The 24,978-nt window shown below is 42.2% G+C and overlaps 1 protein-coding gene across 2 annotated transcripts in view; it reads left to right on the top strand.

The window, feature by feature from the left end:
• LOC124612842 (b(0,+)-type amino acid transporter 1-like) overlaps positions 1 to 24,978 on the top strand; it is a 439,105-nt gene that overhangs the window by 283,412 nt on the left and 130,715 nt on the right. The gene's annotated exons all lie outside the window — the stretch shown is intronic.

Consider the following 24,978-nt stretch of genomic DNA (forward strand, 5'->3'; position numbering starts at 1 on the left):
CACCGAAAATTAGTGAACCGGATTCATCAATTTTTCTTCTATTGACCTTTTACATGATTATCCTCTTATACAAAATATCGAAAGGACTTTAAACCGGTTAGTATCTACCGGAATTGAGTAAGAAGGGTGCCCCTGTTCATAATACTTTTCACTGTCCACCACAAGGTGTAGAGAAGGGTATTTGAGGTCTTGTTGATTGCAGAGCCTGGGAAGTTTTCAACCAGACATCAGGCGAGCTGGTTGTGGGGCAGAATTTTTGATAAGGGACTACCAGTGTCGGCATTTGTCTTAAAATGAAGAAAACGTCCCGAAATCCGTGGTTGTATCTAGGGTTCGAAACTATTTTTAATTGCTTTCTGGGGCAATATGTCCCAGACAAATATAACGATACCTTGTGTGTGTCGGTGTATCTGTGTCTGTCTGCAGTAAACAGTAAATTCGATCAGTTCCTCGACATAATGCAGTTTAGATAAAGCCTACGAAGAATGCCTTTGAGAAATCTGGAAGCTTCCATAAGGATAAACAAATATGTCTGACAGTGATGCAGAAGAATGAAATCGACGACCATATTGTACAAGAACAGTGGTTCGTTGTTCAGTTTCTGCGCCACGTGAACAACTTGGACACATGTTAATGACAGAATAATTGAGCACGAAAGTTTTAACTACAACGTTTTTAGAACAAAAAATATAAATAGCAAATGACTGGCGAAAAGTTTCTTGAACAGCCACGGATGAGCGTATAATGCCGCTTGTACTGAGTTTGTGTCTTGCTCACGTGAACATCTTTATAAACAGGAGGGTGAACAAGAGTTATCAGTGAACAACAGAGCTAAGTACTAATCTGTTTGTAATAATCTCTATAATAGTAGTTAGGAAAGGTAAAACCAACCAAGAGCAAGTTAAAAATAACGCCTGAGAAACCCATGAGTAAGTGATTAGTCATTGTTGTTACGCTTTCGTAAATTCAAAGGTCTGCATTGTGTTAAAGTTGTGTATTCAGACCCAAACTTATCTATTTTCTTTAGAAGACACATTTACTTGGTGATTACTGACTGGCTAAGAACAACATGCGTAAGTCGCTGGAGTGACGCAACATCACTTACGTGGATGTGTACAGCTCATCCCTTGTAGATAATCAGCTGGTCCTATGTTCGCCACGTACCTTGCATGTTACTTATAAAGGAATAACAAGAGTTTTAAGGAAGCCGGTCTTCATGGCATCTCATCACACTGATGCTTTATGGATGCCCTTCTTAGTTGAATTGCAAGAATCAGTAAGTTCCAATCGGTCGCGAAATACAAACCACAATGAAAATCAGAAATGTTGTCTTTGCAACAATTAGCTACACCTTCCACCTGCTTCTCTACATAGATGCCTCTCCGACTTAGACATTTGTTTAGCGTTGTACAAATTTTCCATTACCCTCGTCATGAAAGGCAGTCGCCTGTGCCTTTCGCTAATTTTCTACGCTAGTCTGCACCTCGTTGTCTGTGCCAAAAATTTTCATAGCCAGCGGTTCGTGTGAGCAGATTTGAAGAGCAGAGGGAGCCACTTCCGTTCTGTATCACTTCCTGTCGAAAACGTTGCAGCAGCGTCTTCGTTGCCCCTGCAGTGTGCGGCTGAGAATTGTCATGAAGAAGGAAATCTATGACAGTTACTTTGTGTGGGGTTGCATGAAATCAGCCGAAATCTCTCTGTGGGCACCCATAGTTGATGGGGGCCTCTATTTTCTAGGAATTTTTGCGTGCTCACTGTGCGCTCAGAACTGAAAAGTGAAACGTGACACGATCGACGGACATACTATAGCAACTGCCCAACATCTCTGTGCAAAGCTTCATCGGATTTTCACTGTGGTTTCCGTTTCGCGAGAGATTGTAACTTACCCACTTCCTCGTATATTCGACGTGCTTGTATTGTCATTTGGGTGAAGGCAGATTTTGTCAGTTAAATTAACAGTATTCAACTGTCGTCTGTCAGAGTTAACTTATCTATCGATGCTCTAGACCTATTGTCAATATTGCATCGAGTTTTGTGGTTGTTTATTTTTTTCTTTTGGACTTGTCTCCGTGTTCACATATTTCAATGACTTCTTCTTTATATAGCCATGGATAATAGTTCGTAACTGTAGATAAAATTTGTCTTTTAGAAGACATCAGTTCATGGTTCCTGCGCTGAAGGACATATTCTTTTACAGCTGATTTTACTTCTTTCCGTTGTGAGATATTCTAACTGAGAGCTGGAAAGCATGTAGGCCTAATATTACTGTTAATTTCACGGTCGTCACCAGCCCAAGTCCTTCCTAAAGTTAAAAAAATACTCAACTGGAAAATGTTGAATATCAATTTTTTTTAAAAAAAAGAGTGACTGAACTACGCAATTTAGCAAGAAGAACTATTTAGGAATGCATAAGTTAGCCACTTCACGGCCGTTAAGGAGAATCTCAAAACCAATTAATTTTTTGATGAATCATGGCGTCAAATATTGATTTTAAAATAAATTTAAGAGTAAGGTACTAAATTAACGTGCGATAAATAGCGTACAGGAGGCAAAATGTTATCATTTATGAGATAATTTTTATTCACTGAAGAACAGTAAATTGAGGGATGACTAAAAGTACCTGGTGCCTGATCAACAAATTAAATTACTGTGTCTTGCATGAGTGAGATCTCGTAAGACGACCTAATTTGGAATGAACAAAAAAAAAAAAACCACAAAGGAACAGGGGGAAATCATACACTCTTTCGTTCACACTGGATCCATCCAACAGAAAAATGAAATCACACACGTACGAAGATTCAATTACACTCACATTCTCACTAGAGATATGTTCGCTAGAGCAATCTCTTCATATCTGTGGTGGACCCTGCACACCACGTGGTTCCAAAGGAACAAAGCAAGTTACGATCAACGTAACTATCGAACATAATCATTAGCTAATACTGGAAACTCGTAGCACAAACTGACTGAAAACATGACGCTTCAGTTAAGCTGAAGAACTTAAATATTTCAACGAAATTTCACTTAGGCAAAGTGCGACTCTACATTCATCCTATCTCCGTCCTACCTTAGGAGCTACATCCGAAATTACCAAGAACCAAATGAAGAGTGACCGTTCTCCACCGAGCTTCTCGCGATTACCGGTGCAACGCAAGCTACCAGAGAGGTTTGCATCCTGCACCAACCTGACAGACAAACCAACCTTACACTGGACTCGCATTCGGGATGACGACGGTTCAATCCCGCGTCCGGCCATCCTGATTTAGGTTTTCCGTGATTTCCCTAAATCTCTCCAGGCAAATGCCGGGATGGTTCCTCTGAAAGGGTACGGCCGACTTCCTTCCCCGTCATTCCCTACTCCGATGAGACCGATGACCTCGCTGGTGGGTCTCTTCCCCCAAACAACCCAACCCCAACCCAAACCAACCTTGGACCAAAAGGGATAAACCTCTCTGCCCGGGTACCGGGATCCTATGTTGGTCATCCTGTGTTCCCCTCCTAAAGAGAAGCACGTATCTCCTGTTGTCAGCAGACGACAACCAACTCTGCTCCCACCACAAAATAAACCCAGAAGGATACGAAAAGACATTCATTCATCTAAATTCACTCTCACACAAGGTAAATTGAGGGAGGAACATGTTGATAATGAAACGTAAAATGGAACATGATATTAAAATATTAATGCAATGCTACAAAATCGATGCATTTTACGTCGCATAGACCTAGTGTTACACTTAGTTCCGCTCCTGGGAAGGTTAACAAGCACAACCGCAATTGTGCGGTGAACCATGTGAGCCGTAATTGAACAAAATTAAGGAACAGTCTTACGAAACGACTCTGCCGAGTCCACAGTTATATTTTATACACCACAAATGACGGTAGGAGGGCATTTATCCTAAATGGGTTCTCATTACTGCGAGAGGTTTGATAAAAAGGACTTTGCACTGTTTGGAAAATGCAAACAACCCATGGGGCTGGAATGCAAAGAGAAACAATCACACACACCCATACCAAATTATATTTTCCACTGCAAACAGTGTCCACAAAGATTACTGCTTACTTGGCAGAGCGTATGACCTCACTCGTAGACGGCTGAGAAATCGCGAAAAATACATTAAACTGAAAATTCAAAAAATAGATAAAATTTGTTCACATGTAGAGGTATTCTTTCGATGTAGAAAGTTGAGAACAGTTAATTAATTATGAGTTTATGTGAATGAAAAAATCGCCTATTTCACCGCAAAAGAAAACTACAGTTCAAACATCCACATCTATACTGAAAAGGTGCAAGTATGATTACGTATCTGAAAGCAAAAAGCTTCGTCCCTACTTTTGACCCACATGAGAATGTCGCTGAATAATGACACAGACTTGCAAGTCTCCAAAAACCGCTACAAATAAGAAATTTAATAATACGTTAAACTAAAATATTTCCCTGAAATTTGTTTTCTACGTTTTCAATGACTTTGCTTTCTTAATCGTTCGAAAAGGACAGGGTTCTTTCGTACTAGCACCGCCCATTTGCACACAAAGTACTTTCCACAAACATAGCAGTTAATCACGCACACAGAAAAAATACATTCGAAATGACTGCCATAATTTAAAACGAACGTGCAAAAACTGAAACAGAATTAATAAACACAATCATGGCTTACTTATAAAACATTCCAAAAATTGTACCCAAACCATGGCAACTTACCTACACTCTCTCTCTCTCTCTCTCTCTCTCTCTCTCTCTCTCTCTCTGTCGTCCTTACCTAGTATCGCCGACAGTGCCAGACAACCGGACGTTGTTCAGAGGTCCCACTTTGAAAGCGCGATGGCTGGAAACTAAGAGTTTCTAGGTCAGCATCCCAAGTTGGCTAAACCAGACTACAGACTTCCGTCACCGGCGCTAGTGTTTACAAGGCCACTGATAATAATGAAATCAGTACTGGCGCTAAGAAGAAAAATAAAGCGGAGAATGGCATTGCTTCCCATGCTGTCCTTGATGTTCTTTATTTTTCCGCAGGTGATATTTCGAATTTTTTCCTTATAAAGGATGATAAATTCAGTCATGGTACTGGATGGCTTACCGTGCCTGTTGTTCGTTGTGGAAGTATTGAGAGTATTCGTGGCCTTAGAAGTTGAAATGAAATGATCGCATGGCATTGTTGGCCGGGAGGCCCCATGTGGGGAAGCTCGGCCGCCGTATTGCAAGTCCTTTTTAGTTGACGTCACTTCGGCGACTTGCAAGTCAATGATGAAATGATTATGAAGAACACACAACACCCAGTCACATCGCCGGGAATCGAACCCGGGGCCCCGTGCGCAGGAAGCGAGAACGCTACCGCAAGACCACGAGGTGCTGACGCCTTAGAAGTTTAACAACAGTGACGTAATTAATTACCGTACTCTCTGTATACATAAATTATCTGTCGGACGGGGTGCGCAGCAATCTGCAGTTGTTTGCTGTACGTTGAGGTGTCGTAGTTGATTGACTGTAGAAAGATACAAGATGAGTTAGACAAAATTTCTAGTTGGTGTGATGAATGGCAGCTCCTATAAATGTGTGGAAAGTGCAAGTTAATGTGGCTGAGCAGGAAATACAAACCCATATTTTTCAGATACAGATTTAGTAGTGTCTTGCTTGACACAGTCACGTCGTTTAAATATCTGGGCGTAACGTTGCAACGTGATACGAAATGGAACGGGCATGTGAGGATTGTGCTAGGAAAGACTAATGGCCGACTTCGGTTTATTGGGAGAATTCTAGGAAAGTGTGGTTTATCTGTAAAGGAGGCAGAGTTATAGGATGCTAGTGCGACCTATTCTTGAGTACTGCTCGAGTGTTTGGGACCCGTATCAGGTCGCATTTAAAGGAAGATATCGAAGCAATTCAGAGGTGGGGTGCTAGATTTATTGCAGGTAGACTCGAACAATACGTAAATGTTACAGAGATGGTTCGGAAACTCAAATGGGTATCTCTGAAGGGATGGCGACATCCTTTATGTGGAACACTATTGATAAAATTGAGAGAACCGCCATTTGATGCCGGACGATTAGACTGCCGTCAATATACACTGCGCGTAAGGACTACGAAGATAAGATACGAGAAATTAGGGCTCATACGGAGGCATATAGACAGTCTAATTGTCGTCGCTCTATTTGCGAGTGGAACAGCAATGGAGATGACTTGTAGTGATGCAGGGTATCTATGTAGATGTAGATACACATTCAGGTCAAACACAGCCGCACATTCTGGGTTTTATCACAGGATTAGAAACAAGAGGGATACGGGTACACAAAATATAGATGCAATAGTTGTGAACACACTATTCGTTTCCTTCCTTGAGGCTTGCCACCATCGCATACAGACAGTTAGTGGCAACGAAACACAAAAATAACTTAACGACGACACTTAACTATATGAATTGTCTGACGGATTCGTTTCAGTCCTTTACAGATCTGTAGACTTGACATGTTTTCTTTACTGGTGCATAAGAAGACCTTCATGAGATAATTGATATCTGACAGATCACAAATTTCAACTCTCCCCACAAATTGTTACACTGAGTTATTTATGGTGGTTACTCGATTACTACTGAGACTTAATGAGATCTTACTCACTGGATATTACATTTTTATGTTTTGTGAAGTGCATATTTTTGTATTTCTCGACATTTAACGTAGGTAGCACACATTTTGTGCCACACTGAAATCTTATAGAGATGTGAAATAAACCTATGGAAGGCTATCACTGTCGCCTCCCACTGTCGCTGTGCAAAGCGTTGTGACTGCCAGTTCTTGATTAGGAAAGTGTGTAGCAAAACATTCCCCCTAATTTAAAGCTCAAATAAAAAGTAGATGGATGAAAAGAAGGAACAGTATTCACATGAATCATATCTTTGGAGTGGGAAGCTTTATTTATACATGTTGCCACAGTCAAACTGTAAAGAAAGTGGAACTAGGTAAAAAAAAGAGACCAAAGAGCATTCGAACTCTACAACACATTAATGCAGTAAGGCGTTCATTTCAGCGGTCTCCGAAGAGAGATGCTCGAAAAAGCGCTAGAGCTCTTTAGTTACCGGATGGAAGTGCACGTCGAATTTTACAACAGCACTTGTGATTTAATTCGTATAGGATGATCGTTTTTCAACAACTGTTTGAATGTGATCAGCACCATCGTGTGAGGTCGTGTACAAACATCCTTGAAATTGTGCCTGAAGTTGCTGTGGTTCTTTGGAGTGACGAACCGGGTTCTCCATGTATCACACAAGCAAGGTCTGCATCACAGTTCGGGGGTTGTAGTTTCGAACAACTTCTCTGATGACATCGTTGTTTTTGTTCTTATTTCATGACTTCTACTGCACTAAGCATAATACGCATGTTTTCTCACCCTGTTCGTGACCTTTCTTTCTTGTGTTTTGTGTAGTCAATACAGCGCCAGCGAAGCGTTTCCGACTATGCAAGACTGATTTTTCCAGCGTATATGTCTACTCTGTCTCTATCGAAAGTTTGTAACCGCTATTCTGAAACACTTTATATGTATTATTCGTGATAATACAGTTTCTTTATGTTGATACATCTGATTTTTATTTGAACGTTAAGTTAGGGAGGACATTTTGCCGCATCCTGTTAATTTTTACTGGCACGAATGGCTTTCCTGTTCAAAAAGTGTTAGAATGGCCCTAACTAAAATTAAGAGGAGTTTTTTGGCTCATTTGGAGATGGTATAGAGATGTATACCATATCCGAATTTCCAATTTTTTACGTGACTTTTGCGGGGGAGATAATTTAAACTTACGCTTCCTAAGAGTAATATTGACGGAACTGTGAAAAATACTATTCTCCAAATCTTATATATGTCAAACATAGTGTTGCGTAGGGTAGCCGCGCGGTCTTAGGCGCGTGTGTGTGTGTGTGTGTGTGTGTGTGTGTGTGTGTGTGTGTGTGTGTGTTTGTTTGTTTGTTTGGCCCTTAGCGTAAGTTAGTTTAAGTTAGATTAAGTAGTGTGTAAGCCTAGGGATCGATGACCTCAGCAGTAGTTTGGTCCTATAGGAACTTACCATCTACTTCAAACACGGTGAGATGCACAACTTTGGAAAGATTCGTTACCGAGTGAAGTTTTTTGGTAATCGAGAGGAAAAAGCATATCCGTGGGTAAGATGACTTATTCAGTTTTTCCCTTGGTAAAATAATATGCCTACTTCCAATATTTGGAAATTACACAACACCGCCGGCCGGAATGGCCGAGCGGTTCTAGGCGCTTCAGTCTGGAACCTCGCGACCGCTACGGTCGTAGGTTCGAATCCTGCCTCGGGCATGGATGTGTGTGATGATGTCCTTAGGTTAGTTACGTTTAAGTCGTTCTAAGTTCTACGGGACTGATGACCTCAGCAGTTAAGTCCCATAGTGCTCAGAGCCATTTGAACCATTTTGCATAACGCCTCATGTACAAGACAAAAGTATTTCACGCATTCAGTCTTTCTGCAGATACGACGTGGTAAGTTAAAATCAGTTTCGCCAAAGGGAAAATTTTATCCGTTTGAAACAAAACTTTGGTACTAACATTAAGAATATAGATTTTTAACACGTTTAGAGATCTATACCACACGTGAATTTGGAAGTGTTCGGTGATGCCTTTATACAACAGAGTTTTCACAGCACTGTGACGCCTCTCTGCAGACAGTGCTTGCCTCGACGAAAATGCAACTTTAAACCTTTAATGTCAGATGACAACTAATTAAACCAAACAATAACAGACTGATGTCAGTGATACTGGACGGTCATCGTATGATCGCTTCCGCTACACCGCATGTGGAGGGATGGATGTTACCTGTGCTTTATTCAACAACTGGCGACTGTTTTTTGTTAGAGCGATCTATGATGTACGACGGTTAAAAGAGGGGCTAATTCAGGTCCAGATTCTGTACAGAATCTGATACGGACTTCCTCAGACTTCGATCTTTCTTCAGTTTTAGTGATTTCAGTTGTTTCTCAACGCCACTGACACTAATATTTACATCATTCTTCTTTGCAGTAGTGTAAGAATTAAACTGGGCTAGTGCTCTTGCATTTTTGTAAAGGAACAATTTGAATCAGAATTTAGTACCTCCACTTTCGTTTTATACCTTGTTCCTGTCTTACCCATGAGTGTATAAACTGTTGGTTCCATCGACATCTTTTACGTACGACTAGATTCTGAGTTTTCTGAAATATTTCGATATGATTCTGTTTCGGAAATCATTGACGTCTTCACGCTCTGCTTTCTTCACAGCCAGACGCGCTTCGTTCAGCGTCTCACTATTTAAAGCTCTGCATCCGTTTTACACGTATTAAGCTGTAGTCGCCTTTCTTTAGCAGTTCTTTTAAAGCGATTGTGTGCCAAGGAGGGTTTTTCTTATCAGTAACTATTCTGCTGGGTACATATTTATCCTGTATTTGGCCAATTATTTTCCTAAATGTGAGGCACTGTTTCTCTACGTGCTCTTTCCCAGAGCTAAATGTTTCGAGTTGTTCTTTGAGATATGACTCTCTCTCTCTCTCTCTCTCTCTCTCTCTCTCTCTCTCTCTCTCTCTCTAGTAGCGTAACATGCAAATAATCTTACTATTTTTTAGTTACCCGTTTGTGCGAGGGTTATTCGGAAAGTAAGGTCCGAATTGCCGTAGCTAATCAAAATTCTCGCAAACACGGAAACGCGCATGAGCACCGACTCACGGCATGCCTTGCTCATCAAGCAACGCAGTCTGCATTTATCTTGTCGCAGTTTAAAGAGTCAGTTCAAAATGATTAAAAAATTTATTAGCCCGCCGAATACGAAATACGGTCAGTGAGAAGGTTTCAGACAGCAAGGAACGTTGCAGCAGCGGAAGTGAGGTGTATGTATAGACCCAATGCAATGAATGGCAGCAAAATGCGCAAATGGGTGAGAGCTTTCAAGGGCCCACGAGAAAACGTCCATGATGATCCGCGATCACGCAGATCACCAGTGATCTCAGAATATGCGGTCAAAGCCGTGGACGAAAATATTCGTGAAGATCGACGTGCGATTTTCACTTCTTCCGCTACCTAAAGGTATTTCTCAGCAGCAGGCGCTTCGCAACAGATGACGAAGTGAATGAAGCAGTTAAAGACAGCTTATCCTCACAGGCGGCAGACGTCTGTGACTTATGGGTGCAAAAGCTCGTAGAACGTTATGACAGATGTTTAAACAAATATGGAAACTATGTAGAAAGATAGAGAAGCATGTAAGGAATCAAATGACCACAGTTTTGTCAAAAAATCTGCGATGGTTTCTTTTATAAGAAGTCGGACCTTACTTTCCGAATAACCCTCATACTTTGGCAATCATCGTTAAAAAAAAGTAGTTCAAATGGCTCTGAGCACTATGGGACTTAACATCTGTGGTCATCAGTCCCCTAGAACTTAGAACTACTTAAACCTAACCAACCTAATGACATCACACACATCCATGCCCGAGGCAGGATTCGGACCTGCGACCGTAGCAGTCGCGCGGTTCCGGACTGAGCGCCTAGAACCGCGAGACCACCGCGGCCGGCAATCATCGTTACATCTGGCCATAGTCGCACAGTGTGCGGAATGTTCTTCTGTTGTGAACAAGAGAGGAACAAAAATGTACTGGTATAAACTCCAAATCTCTTTTCAGTGTCTACTGGATCGAAGGCTCGTGCCGCTATTCGTGGCCATTCGTCCGTCAGAAGCGGGCATTGGCAGCTCTCTTGGTACTGTTCGAACGGAGAAGGCTTGTGTGCCAGCACTGCGTTTCAACCTCCCCACTCTCTCATCATACAACACATATATGACAAGAGGCTAAACACACATCGTTCTCCTTTCCAGTAGACGGAGACAGTGTCCTTTAGGCTGCCAAGTACCGGTAGCAAGGTTACTGAGAGCAGCTAACCCCGCTGTGGTCAGAAACCAGATAATTCCTCATTCTGTTGCTGCTGATGTTCGTGCTGCTGTCGCTGCTCCTACTGCTGCTGTCAGGAGAGTTTAGAAAACTGCATCGGAAAACAGAAATATAGGAAACTTGGCTGTAGTGCTCCCATCTACACACACAGTTCAGGCCACTTGGTCCATGCCACTCTATTGCATGATCAGAGCGTAGGCAAAATGACCCTAAACGCAGTTTGCCACACGTTAGTATTGAAGTCCGTTGCTGGGACAGGCAATCGCTTCTGGTCCGGCTGTTTGTGGAAGCGTGACACGAGCGACTAATTCCGCTGATACTGACTGTTTTAGTGTGGGTGAGGGCTGATGTAGCCTGCCTGGCCCTTTTTCACGTTTTTTTCTGTAAGCTTTCTATAAGATATTGTCTGTATGAGAGGAAACTGAATATATAGTTTTCAAAAACTTTCTCCTCTTGTAAAGTGCACTTCAGATATAATGTTGAATTGCTGAGCAGTACTGACTGTTGGTTGGCTCTGTCTTACGCGTGTGAACAGAGTTGTCAAATAAAACGTTAAACTTCATGAAATGCAACTTTTGAAATAAAGAAAATCAGTATAATTAAATGCCAAAAGATGCTAATTGTGCATTCTGTGAAAACTATGTAACTATAACTAAGTACCGAAGTACACTACTGGCCATTAAAATTGCTACACCAAGGAGAAATGCAGATGATAAACGGGTATTCATTGGCCAAATATATTATACTAGAACTGACATGTGATTACATTTTCACGCAATTTGGGTGCATAGATCCAGAGAAACCAGTACCCAGAACAACGACTTTTGCCCGTAATAATGGCCTTGATACGCCTGGGCATTGAGTCAAACAGAGCTCGGATGCCGTGTACAGGTACAGCTGCCCATACAGCTTCAACACGATACAACAGTTCATCAAGACTAGTGACTGGCGTATTGTGACGAGCCAGTTGCTCGGCCACCATTGACCAGACGTTTTCAGTTGGGGAGAGATCTGGAGAATGTGCTGGCCAGGGCAGCAGTCGAACATTTTCTGTATCCAGAAAGGCCCGTACAGGTCCTGCAACATGCGGTCGTGTATTATCCTGCTGAAATGTAGGATTTCGCAGGGATCGAATGAAGGGTAGAGCCATCTGAAATGTAACGTCCACTGTTCAAAGTGCCGTCAATGAGAACAAGAGGTGACCGACACGTGTAACCAATGGCACCTTATATCATCACGCCGGGTGATACGCCAGTATGGCGATGAGGAATACACGCTTCCAATGTGCGTTCACCGCGATGTCGCCAAACACGGATGCGACCATCATGATGCTGTAAACAGAACCTGGATTCATCCGAAAAATGACGTTTTGCCATTCGTGCACCCATGTTCGTCGTTGAGTACACCATCGCAGGCGCGCTTGTCTGTGATGCAGCGTCAAGGGTAACCGCAGCCATGGTCTCCGAGCTGATAGTTCATGCTGCTGCGAACGTCGTCGAACTGTTCGTGCAGATTGTTGTCTTGCAAACGTCCCCATCTGTTGACTCAGGGATCGAGACGTGGCTGCACGATCCGTTACAGCTATGCGGATAAAATGCCTGTCATCTCGACTGCTAGTGATACGAGGCCATTGAGATCCAGCACGGCGTTCCGTATTACGCTCCTGAACCCACCGATTCCATATTCTGCTAACAGTCATTCGATCTCGACCTTTATCAGAGTCGGAAACGTGATGGTACGCATTTCTCCTCCTTACACGAGGCATCACAACAAAGTCTCACCAGGCAACGCCGGTCAACTGCTGTTTGTGTATGAGAAATCAGTTGGAAACTTTCCTCAAGTCAGCACGTTGTAAGTGTCACCACCGGCGCCAACCTTGTGTGATTGCTCTAAAAAGCTAATCATTTGCATATCACAGCATCTTCTTCCTGTCGGTTAAATTTAGCGTCTGTAGCACGTCATCTTCGTGGAGTAGTAGTTTTAATGGCCAGTAGTGTAGATAACGAACGTTGCGTGAAATGAATTGCAATGTTTGACCAAAAATATTCACAAAAAGAACCATTACTCTTAACAAAATAGCTGTGTGAATTTACCAACACTGTTCACTGAAAATTAACGTACTTGCGAGCATGACGTCTGACAATCCCGACTACACACTGTTTGCTCAAGAAAAACAGGTAAGATCTGTTCTGAAATATAAGTGACTTACCTCTTGCTCAGTATGCTGTTTTTGTGTCTGGAGTACTGACGTTTTCGAAAGCAAATACAAATCAGTGGTGCAGCCTCTAAACATGAACCATCTTTTCTAATTTTTTTTGTTTGTCAGAAACAATGTGTCACTGCGTGTGGCGTAAGGTGCAATGCACACACTACAGAATATTTGAAACTTTACTATGAATCATGGTGGTGGGTTTTACTCTAAAAAACATCGGTTTTTAGAAATCAAACTCTGATTATTGACAAAGAGACTGCACAGCATAAGAAGACTAAAAATTACAAATATCTCTCATCACGAAGAGACAACAAACATATCTTCAAAATTCTTCCAAAATTTTTTCCATCAGTGTAAAGAACAAGGAAGTATCATAAATAAGTTCTCATCTGCGTATAAAAGTGTTCCAGATAGTTTCTCTCAGATTCACTAACAGCAGATCTCTTTCTCCGAAAAACTCAACTGCTCTCTTCTACGCCACCAATGAGGATGCCCATGCACTGCACAACAGACTGTACTTACTCGTGCAGTGCGCTCATTAACCTCTGTTCCACCGGCCGGTTTGGTCGAGCGGTTCTAGGCGCTTCATTCGCAGGTTCGAATCCTGCCTCGGGCATGGATGTGTGTGATGTCCTTAGGTTAGTTAGGTTTAAGTAGTTCTAAGTTCTACGGGACTGATGACCTCAGCTGTTAAGTCCCATAGTGCTCTGAGCCATTTGAACCTCTTTTCCAGTACAGTAAAGGTATATTACTTACAATAGCAGAAGACATATGTATGAGAACCTAACAGTTCTTCTGTATTCTGTATGTTTTAAAGTTTAATACTGTCTTCAATAACCCAGACACTATTTAGCCTTCACTTACAATCATACTATAACAAGAAGAAACATACGGTACTATTTCTGGGCCCAGAGTGGCCTCCCTCCTTCCTCTGGCTCTTCTGGGTGAGCAAATAAACAATATTTTTTCCGAGATTGGATCCCTTCGCCCGAAAGCTTGAGAGATACGTCCTAGGAGGCTGAATTCGCTACCCGGGTCTTTTATTATTCGTGAAAGTGAAAACTGGTCAATAAACAACCTTGTGAGTCTCCCACTTTCCTCACTAGTACAGTTATCTTCACATGGACATATACTTACACTAATGTAGGGGAACAATCCGACGCTACTAGTACAAACTTTAGAACTTAATCTCTTCTAAGTACGAGTAAATGTCCAGTAGCGAGTGTTTAAACATCACAGGCATACTTGGAAAAAAAAGGGAAATAATACAGGGAGAGTATGTAGGGCAGTTTACGTTCGAGTTTAGAAGCTGACTGATCCCCGGAGGCCATAAATTTTAGAAATGGACATTTTGTTATAATTAAAGATTTACAACAAATAATCAAAATGCTACAGTTCAAATCAGTATTCACATTAATCACAAGCGGCTACCATAAGCCCCGTAAACACGACGCCGACAGCGCCGTCTCCTCGAGCAGGTAACAAAGGAACAACCTTCAAACGGCAATTAGCCTAAACCGGAAACAAGATGTATTCACACTCTTGCATAAAGAAAACTTTACATATCATCATTTACTTAAATGAGATCAACGCTCGAGCGAACTTCCTTTGCCGGCCGGAGTGGCCGAGGGGTTCTAGGCGCTACAGTTTGGAACCACGCGACCGCCACGGTCGCAGGTTCGAATCCTGCCACGGGCATGGATGTGTGTGATGTCCTTAGGTTAGTTAGGTTTAAGTAGTTCTAAGTTCTAGGGGACTGATGACCTCAGATGTTAAGTTCCATAGTGCTCAGAGCCATTTGAACCATTTTTTTTAACTTTCTTTTATTTTACTAAGAGACCCAATTTTTTTTTAAAAAAAGGGGTAACTACCTTGGCCAGTGTTCATTAAAATAATAGAAGTACTTAACTAAAATTGTCCAAAAGGGACAACTGCACTATTAAAGATGAATACACAGTAAAATTTTACTTAAAACTTTAACTACTGAATGATAGATCTAAAAATCCATAGCTGAACACTACAGTGCTTTTGCTTTAAGGCAAGTTACAAGAGCAAAGACAATGCATCTTTAAGAAATGCACTCAAATTACAAAACTTAGTTGTCGCTATTTAATCAGACGCCAATGAAAGTTGCTGGTAAACAGGCATCACCCATTCCTTACCGTGATATTACAAGAACGGATTTTCACCATAAAATTCAGTTACGTTGGAACGCCTTGGTCTTGGTTCCCATGTAGCTTTCGATTCACCTGAAGCCAGACGGACATTTGAAACGAAGGGTCAGCATCTCCTTCCGTACCATGGCGATCTTGTAGTTTCGACACCACAGAACAACACTTTTCTAGGCTGCACCCACCAGGCTGGAATTTAGTGTTTACTTCTATGCTCCGCCCAACCTCTGATGCATACTTCGAGCCAAGGCACAACTCTGCTTTATTGCGAAGAGCACGCTGCAAAAAGTCCAAATGAATTCACCAGCATGACTCTTACATCGTGGGTTATACTGGGAATTTTTCTTACAAAGTGACCTTACAGCCAAAGACCAACAGACGACGTAATTCCCGCAACTTCACACATGCGAGCGGAAGCGAGCTGCCTAGAGACGGTCATTTCTATCGCTCCTGAAGGCTTCGCGCCGTCTCCAGTCCCTCCTGCCACCTAGCGGAGAGGCAGAACACGCGCGACAACCGTAACCTCTCTGAAATCGATGGAGACCGTCTCAGATGGTATAATTTAATTAATTCTCTTTCGAAATTAAATGTTACATTTTGAGTAAGAAAATGCTATATTACAGACTAAAGAGATGATTACATGCAAATTTGCCCCCAGGCCGATGAAGAGACATGATTTTCGGAACTCTTCTCGATAATGAAGCCAATAGAATACCACGATACTGCTCGCCACGCCGCTACTGGTATAGGGGTTATTGTAAAATACAAGTAGTTAAAAACACTGAATTCTCTTAACACTGAGTTCTTTTGCCACAGATACGAATAGTATAATCGACTGTCAGTAATAGGACATTACTTTCTTCTGGTCCTAAATTCAGCGTTCCAGGCGTTTCTCTGTAGAGTGCGAACCACCAGCATTATGAAAGTTTCGTCGGACTCTTCTTCACAGAGGAAAAAATCTCTGCCCGTTTGTATGATTACGTTGTGGTATTTCGTTGATAAAAGCCCACTGAATGATTCATCAGTCAGATTGCAAAGACATATAACTGAACGTTCTTCACTCATGTCATGCCATGTCACTAAGATGTGTGAAGCCATGGACAGTGTTAGAATTGTGGTCCTTGTTACACGGAGTAACGTATTAGTTCTTGTACCAATTTGTTCAGTTAAACGCGGCCCACCTATCTACCTTTTACGAGGAGCGTTCAATAATAAATGTAACACTTTTTCTGGAAGCAGGATGGTTTCATTCGGGATTCCAGTACACCGTAGTCCCCACTCTTTTGGCTACAAAACCCTGTTTTTTTAACGTAATCTCCGTCAAGGCGACGGCCTTACGCAACCTTACTGTGAGAGCCTGTATTCCCGCATGGTACCACCCTACTGGTCGACTCGGAGCCAACGTCTTGCTGCATCAATAAACTTCCCATCATCCACGTAATGCTTCCGGCGGAGCGCTCAAGCAATTTCGCACTAATGGTCCTTATTTACTGTTGATGATCTTCTATTAGGCCGCGAGGAACCCAACGGCCACACACCTTTTGAGTACCCCAGCTGGTGGTCGAGTGTGTCAGCACTATCAACAGAAACGTCCAGTTGAACAGCGAAGTGTTCCATATCCATCGATCACCTGAAATGTGAGTTGAGTGTCCGCAAGTTAAAACACTGTAGGAATCGCAGCTGTGTGCGGCCGGCCGGCTCGCAGAGGATCGGACAGGCTTGCGCGACCTTGTTGAGACAATGACGTACGCCTCGCTCAACGACTCGCTGCGCTTTTGTTCCCTGCCCGGTGTCCGTAGACATTTTGCAAGCGCCTAAGAATATCTGCGATGCTGTGATTTTCCGCCAACAGAAAGGCAGTGACAGCTCTCTGCTTGGAACACACCTCCGTTACAGACGCCATTTTGAAGGCTAAATATAATGCCGCCACCTATTGGAACTTCATGAAACTCTAGGGGGCTGAAGCGGGAATATTTCAGAATGTCCCACAACAAATTATGCATTTTTTCCAATCGAAACTGGCCGAGGAAAAATGTGCTCCAATATTTATTGAACGCCCCTCGTAACATTTCATGAGATTTTTTATCTCGACCTATTTGTTTTGTCGAACTTGATACTGGGAAACACACCGCAGAATTTACTACGAAATATATGGACCAAAGACATAGCAGTTTCTAGTTGGAACAGTGTGACCATGAATATTCGTGCGTGAGAGGGAATTGAGGAGATTTCCATTTAATGTAACACTCTCTGCGTTTTTGTTTGAAATCTTAATCATTCTGAGGAAGGCGAATCATTGCAAAGTTCTTGACAGAGGGCACTTTTTATTGTGTGGTACACCTCTTAGTGTCTCCTTGCGTTTCATTTACCTGTAGTATGTGGAAAAAGAGCCTGTGCACATCTCTGCAAAATTTTGTTGACAGTTTTATCTGGGCTCTCTCTTCTGAATAGATGCATATGACGTTAAAGATGAGTGCTCAGACCCTTGAAACTAAAATTACTCTTGGGATGGAGCAAAATATTAATAAATATTCACTGCGATGCCTATAAGTCTCACGTCGTATGTCCCTACCACCTCCTGTTTACATGCCGTTATGCAACAGGCATCTGGACAAAGTGAAGTTTGAAACAATGTGCCCTGTTCTCCATCTTACGGTCGAAGACACGCATGAACTTAAAGTAACAAGATTTGTGACGTCTGAAATTATATAAAGCACTTGGATGCTAGGAACATACTGCAAATAATTTCATCACACATTTATGTGAATCCCTGGAGTGTCCTGAGCTGCAGTGGTGTGAACAGATCTCCACATGACGACTTTAAGGACACCTCGTAAAAAGGTTTATCCACAGTACTTTATCATTATTGGAACAATTTATAGTAATAGTTGATTTTCAATTTAGTTGATGTTCAAAACCAGTGACTATGAGCGCCCATATCACGATACGCCCGCTTCTGACTTCGACCAAAATCGAGCTGCCCTGTCACAGCCACCTGAGACATGCTAACAGACCCATGCCACTGTATGATACTACATGCGATTAATTATTCCATAAATTAATCTCGAAGTATGATAACAGCAAACCACGTAAATCTTGGTGGCCAGCGCTGTTTCAGAGGAAAACAGGTCAACGGTACATGTTCTTGCCAGTATATATGAAAATCCTATTTCGTTGCCATGCAAGTACTTCACAAATAAAACGTGCATTCTCAGAGTACCAGTGATGCACATTTAACGAATTCCCTTGTCCTCCCAGAGAAGTACGCGCGCTGTTCAAAGACTGCGTCCGTAAGTCATTCAGAAATCTTTTTAGTAACTACGTTTGCCCATTAACTCTATAACCTTCGTGAAAGTGTTCCATTTTATCATCACACGTTATTCTACATAGGTACTTTGAAAGCCACCGTACGGTGCTTGGCGGAGGATACTCTGTACCATACCAGTCATTTCATTTCTTGTTCCACTCGCAAATGGAGCGAGGGAAAAAGGACTGTCTGTATATCTTCGTGTGAGCCCTAATTTCTTGTATCTTATCTTCGTGTTCCTCAAGCGCAATGTACGTTGGCGGCAGTAGTATCGTTCGCCAATCAGCTTCAAATGCCGGGTATCTAAATTTTCTCAATAGTGTTTCTCAAAAAGAATGTCGCCCTCCTTTCAGGGATTCCCATTTGAGTTCCCGAAGCATCACCGTGACATACTGGTTTTGTGAATAAAACCACCTTTTCTTGCTGCAACTTAATTTATTTTTCCTAGACGCATTTCGCGATTTTTATGTAAATAACTAATTACTTACAGTTTGCTGTGATCTGCGTTTCCTCTCATCTGGTCTGGAGGTCGCACTACCACTTTATTTCTGACACATGAGCACAATTAAATAAAGTGGTGGTGCGACCTCCAGACCAGATGAGAGGAAACGCAGATCACAGCAAACTGTAAGTAATTTTTAATTACATAAAAATCATGAAGTGAACTGTTTGATTATCTAAAAATAACAAAACTGTATCGTTATAGATCCCATTCAAGATGGCCGAGAGCAAGAAAATGGCGAAACGCGTTTGGGGGGGAAAAAAATAAAGTTGCAGCAAGAAAAGGTGGCTTTATTTACAAAACAAGTGGAGGATGGCCACGCAAACAAATTTATCTCCGTAACACTTGTGTGTTTTTTGAACCTACTGGTAGCAAATCTAGCAGTCCGACTCTGAATTGCATCGATGTCTTCCTTCAATCCGACCTGGTACGGATCCCAAACACACGAGCAGTACTCACGAATAGATTGCAGCAGCGTCCTATGTGTGGTCTCCTTTACTAAAATTATCCCAATAAACCGATGTCGACCATTCACCTTCCCTACCACAGTTCTCACAAGCTCTTTCCATTTCATATCGCTTAGCAACGTTACACCCAGACAGTTAAACGACTTGATTGTCTGAAGCAGGACAATACTAATACTGTATTCGAACATTACAAGTTTGTTCTTCCTATTCATCTTCATTAACTTACATTTTTCTACTTTTGGAGCTAGCTACATTCATCACAACATCTAGAAATTTTGTCTAAACCATCTCGTATCTTCCCACAGTCACTCAGCTTCGATACCTTACCGTACACCACAGCATCATCAGCGAACAATCTCAGATTGCTGCTCGCCCTGTCCGCCAAATCATTTATGTATAGAGAGAACAAGAGCGGTCCTATCACACTTCCCTGGAGCACACCTGACGGTACCCTTGTCTCTGATGAACACTTGTCGTCGAGAACAACATATTGGGTTCTATTACTTGAGAAGTCCTCGAGCCACTCACATGTCTGTGAACTTATCATATAAGCTCGTACCTTCGTTAACAAACGAAATGGTTCTATTTCAAATGTTCAAACAATCGCAAACACTATTCTATCATACTCCATCTTTCGGCGAAAGATTTAGTCTTTTTAATATTTTAATTTCACTGGTGAATATCGTGAACTGCAGCAACTGTTTTAATTAATAAAGATACTAATATTTTATTGACTGTACCGAAGTAGAGGTTAAGTTAAAATGTTAGTAACTAGTCACGGTTATATGCAGCCTGTAGCAACGAATGAAAATGTGTACCGAGGCCTGGATTCGAACTGGGGTCTCCTGTTCACTAAGCAGATGCGCTAACCACTCCGCCACCCTGACACAGTGGCTTTGCACAACTGCATGGACTATCCTAGCACCCCTCGCTCCTCAATCCAGATTCCCAGTCACGCCTCAGCCCACTTGGTATTCCTTATGAATGGGAATTTGGATTTGAGTTGGAGGGGTGTGTTAGAGTAGTCCGTGCAGTTGTGCAAAGCCACTGTGCCAGGGTGGCGTAGTGGTTAGTGCATCTGCCTAGTTGCCTCAAATCCGGCTTTGGTACATGTTTTCATTCATCGCTTCAGTCTGCATATATACATCACAGATGTTTGCGACTTGATAAGGTCTCTGGAACCATACAGTTTCATTTGAACTAGTCATGTGTTGAATACTTTTAGATTCCTGAACCCTGACTAATTTCGAACACATCGTGATAGTTTACATTCAATGTGGATGATTCTGCGGGTGATTAATGTTTCAGCTGCATTGCGTGGTAGAGTAACCTCGAAGACCTGAGGTGAGATTCTAGTATAGCTGCGACGGACGCTACTGTGATGAACGACCAGAAAAATTTAATACCTTAGGAAGGTGCTTATTTCGAGTGTGTGGAATACGTAATTTTGAAACTAACACTAAAGGAGTTGCTAGTATAACTATGGTACTTTTTCGTCATTCCGGTATAATGTATCAAGTTTGGCGCACTACGTGCTGAAATAACTACCTATACTGGAAGCAAGAAGCTTACTAAATACGTGTAACGCAATTCTTTAGTTTTATTCAGAGTATAGCAGATCGAAGTACTGTCAAAAAATGCGTACTGTTGGGGTAATGGGCAGTAACTACAAGGAAAGTGTGCACTATCCTCGTGTTAATCCGCGGTGAATATAAATTATTAAAGGGTGGGCAGGAAACGCTTTAAATCGGTTTTTGATTAAAGGAATAAATTTTTTAATACACATGTGAATAGTTTTCGTCATTCCAATGCAAACTACTATTCGAGTATTTTTTATTTGTTTTAAACTACAACTTTTCCCTAAATTTCCTAACAGTATCGGAACTCGATGATCATGATTCCCTGGATATTGACCTTCAAAATCGGCATCAGTAATCTAAATTAAAGCTTTTTGCACAAAGCCAATTATTGTTCATTTCTACGGAGCATTAACCTGTCATCTGATCGTTAAGTCATGCACTGAGGAAAACAAAAGAAATGATCGTATAGCATTAATGGCCGGGAGTCGTCATCTGGGGAAGTTCCGCCGCCGAGGGTCGAGTCTTTGCAGTGGAGCCCGTATTAGTCGACTTGCGTGTCGCTGATGATGAACTGATAACACAAAACCCAGTCTCCGAGCGGAGAAAATCTCCGACCCGGCGGGGAATCGAACCCGGGCCTGCTGCATGGCAGTCAGAGGCGCTGACCACTGTTTTTTTAAAAAATCTCATTTTGTTCGTTTTCGTTCGTTCTATCTGCTCGTGGCCGACGTCACAAGACACCCGTTTCAGTTCGTCGTTGATCAGTTAACTCAGTTTTTTTATTACAGAGGGCAGCGAACCCTCTGACCGAACACGCTGAGTTACCGTGCCGGCACCACTTAGCTAAGTCATATACTGTCACAGTTATGAGGAGAAATGTACTTGCTGAAAGCCAACTGCTTTGAATTAGTCCGCCCCTTTTTTCCCAGGACAGATACAGAGTTATCAGACAATCAAGGCGCCTGGGTGTTAGGCTTGCCGCTACAAGCAGAGCGGGCTGAGCTGCCTATACACCAGGCGCTTAACTGGAATACCATCCGGTATACTAAGCAAGAGCGAAGATTCTAGTCGTAGAGTTCTGAGGAAGTGTTTACGGAGACCAAACAGTTAAGACCATCAGTCTCATATTCAAGTGCCACCCCCCACCCCACCTCCATCCCCGCCCCAAAACGAAAGCAATGTTCCCATTCTGCCTACGTATAGAGTAAGTAAATTCTGTGTGTAAGTGTGAGAAAGTGTTCGGAATATTTGTGCATCATGCATGTGAGGCAGAATGTGGGAAGCAACACGGTATACAGTTAGTGGGATTTGGGGAACCGACTAAAAACCATATCCAGGCCGGCCGACAAGCCGGTCCTTCGGTATCCGCCGGGCGGATTCGATGTGGAACCGGCATTTCTCCCCGTCCCGGAAGCGGTCGCGTTAACACGCGCGGCTACACGGGCGGGTGCTAGTCGTAGAGATGGTGAATGTTTACTTGTAGCAGACGTTACGACCATCGTTTCTGAATACATTTCCTCATGGCGCCGGCCGCTGTGGCCGAGCGGTTCTAGGCGCTCCAGTCCGGAACAGCGCTGCTGCTACGGTCGCAGGTTCGAATCCTGCCTCGGGCAATGATGTGTGTGATGTCCTTAGGTTAGTTAGATTTAAGTACTTCTAAGTCTATGAGACTGATGACCTCAGATATTAAGTCCCATAGTGCTTATAGCCATTTGAACCATATCCTCGTGGCTTATAATTTCCTGATCACCTACCTACGAGTCGCTGTTTCGATTAATGTCGTGACGTCGCATATTCCTTCTACGCAAGGCTTTTGGCGAAGAGTAACACCCAGAATATTTGTGAATTATAGCTGATAATCTTCGGTTTATCTTTATGGCCACCTGACGCGAAGATTTTGTATTCGAAGCGTAATGAAGGGGTTATGATGTGACTGGCAATCCTCTCTTTTAATGGTCAGACGTGATTGACTGGACCCTGCTCTTACGTCCCCTTGCAGTCCAACACTGGGCCATTGTCACACACGAAAGCCCCACAGATTTGGATATTACAAGACTCGACCAGCCAGACAAGCAGAGACCCACCTTGGGGTACCTTCCAACCTCACTCAGGCTCTCTCTCTCTCTCTCTCTCTCTCTCTCTCTCTCTCTCTCTCTCTCTCTCTCTCTCTCAGGAGTACGTGACATATCCGTGTCTTTCATAGACATCACTCAACGTCTGATGCTGTTCATGCAACTTACATACCCTACCAGGTCTGGTAACACCAAACACGAAAAACTCTAAAGTACTCTGGTGGCCTTTCTACCTGCCACAGAGAATTAAAACTCTTATTACCATATCCACACATGCCGTGTACGGGTATGAAGTTACATTGACATCGTCGCGTGTCTTCTGGTTGCTTTACTTCTTTTTGTCAGGCAGTGTGTATAAGGTACGCACACCTGTCACCCTACTTGGTGTGGATGGAATGTGGGAAATCTGAAATGCCTCGAGCAATTTCAACATATTTTGATACACACAGAATGCAAGTGTCTGAAGTTGGAAGGGTAGAGGATCAGACTCTTGTGGTACCCGCGTTTGAAGAGGTAATGGAAACTCTGCGTGGAAAAATTAAAACTCTGAGATGACAAAGAGTTTGGAAGAGCAGCTGAATGGAATGGATATCGTATTCAAAAGATCTTATTGATGAAAATCAACGAAAGTGTGTAGGAGTGTAGCTGTATTGAATGAAGCAGTGCTGATTGAATTAGATTAGGAAATGGGACACCAAAAACAGTATTTCGGCAGAAAAATGACTGATGACGATTGAAAGGATAAAAAACTGACACTGGCAACAATAAGAAAAGCTTAGTGAAAAAAGAGAAATTCGTTAACATATAATATAAATTTATTGAGAAGCCTTTCTCCGAAGCCATTTGTTCAGACCATAACCTACTACGAAAGTGAAACGTGGACGATAAGTAGTTTAGACAAGAAGAGAATAAAGTTTTTTAAATGTGGTGCAGCTGTACAGTGCTGAAGATTAGATGAGTAGATCGAATAACTAATGAGAACATACTGCATCGAATTGGGGGAAAAGGAAATCTGACGGATCTTGACTAAAGAAATGTGATGGGTTGACGGGGAAAATTATTAGACAGGAAGATACCGTTAGAGTGTAATTGTGGGCTTTGGGGTGTGATGCTACTCGAATATAAAGAAAAGAACTGTATAGAATATTGTAGGAGGAGCTAATAAACGTGCAGAGAACCCGTTTTCCATGCTTTAATGTTCTGAAAAATGACTGAGCGCCAGTGGGTAAACTAATTAGATGGCGAGAGACAGTTAAAACCCCCTTTGTCTGTCATAGGTACCGCAGTCAACAAAAAATCCTATTTTCGAAGTCATATTTTTAAGTTAATACTTTTTAATGTAAAATTAATTTCTGGAACACTGACTTAGAATTCCTGCAATAGCAAAATGGCTCATTAAAAGTTGAGTAAAAACACTTCAAAACATTAGAAACACGAATTAATTAATAATTAATGAAAATTTATTTTAACAATTAGTATTTTATGTAGCGCAGCAATGAAAAAAGATCTCGTCCGCGAGGAAAAGAGCACTTAAAGATCACACAGAGGTAACAAGTTGGAATCTCGACGCTGGATTTCTGATCATAGGGAATTTTGTAGTACACCACAAATAATATTTTAACAAGCATAGCAGCACCTATGTCTTGCGTCAATTTCATGTCTGTTTGTAGTACTGTTTTTAGGTTAGAGGGTCTCGGGAAAACACAAGAAGGGCTTCGGTCACAAACGGTGCAGGCTGAACACAGGAAGAACGT

Source organism: Schistocerca americana, chromosome 4 (assembly GCF_021461395.2).
Source record: "Schistocerca americana isolate TAMUIC-IGC-003095 chromosome 4, iqSchAmer2.1, whole genome shotgun sequence".
In the NCBI taxonomy this organism is placed as follows: domain Eukaryota; kingdom Metazoa; phylum Arthropoda; class Insecta; order Orthoptera; family Acrididae; genus Schistocerca; species Schistocerca americana.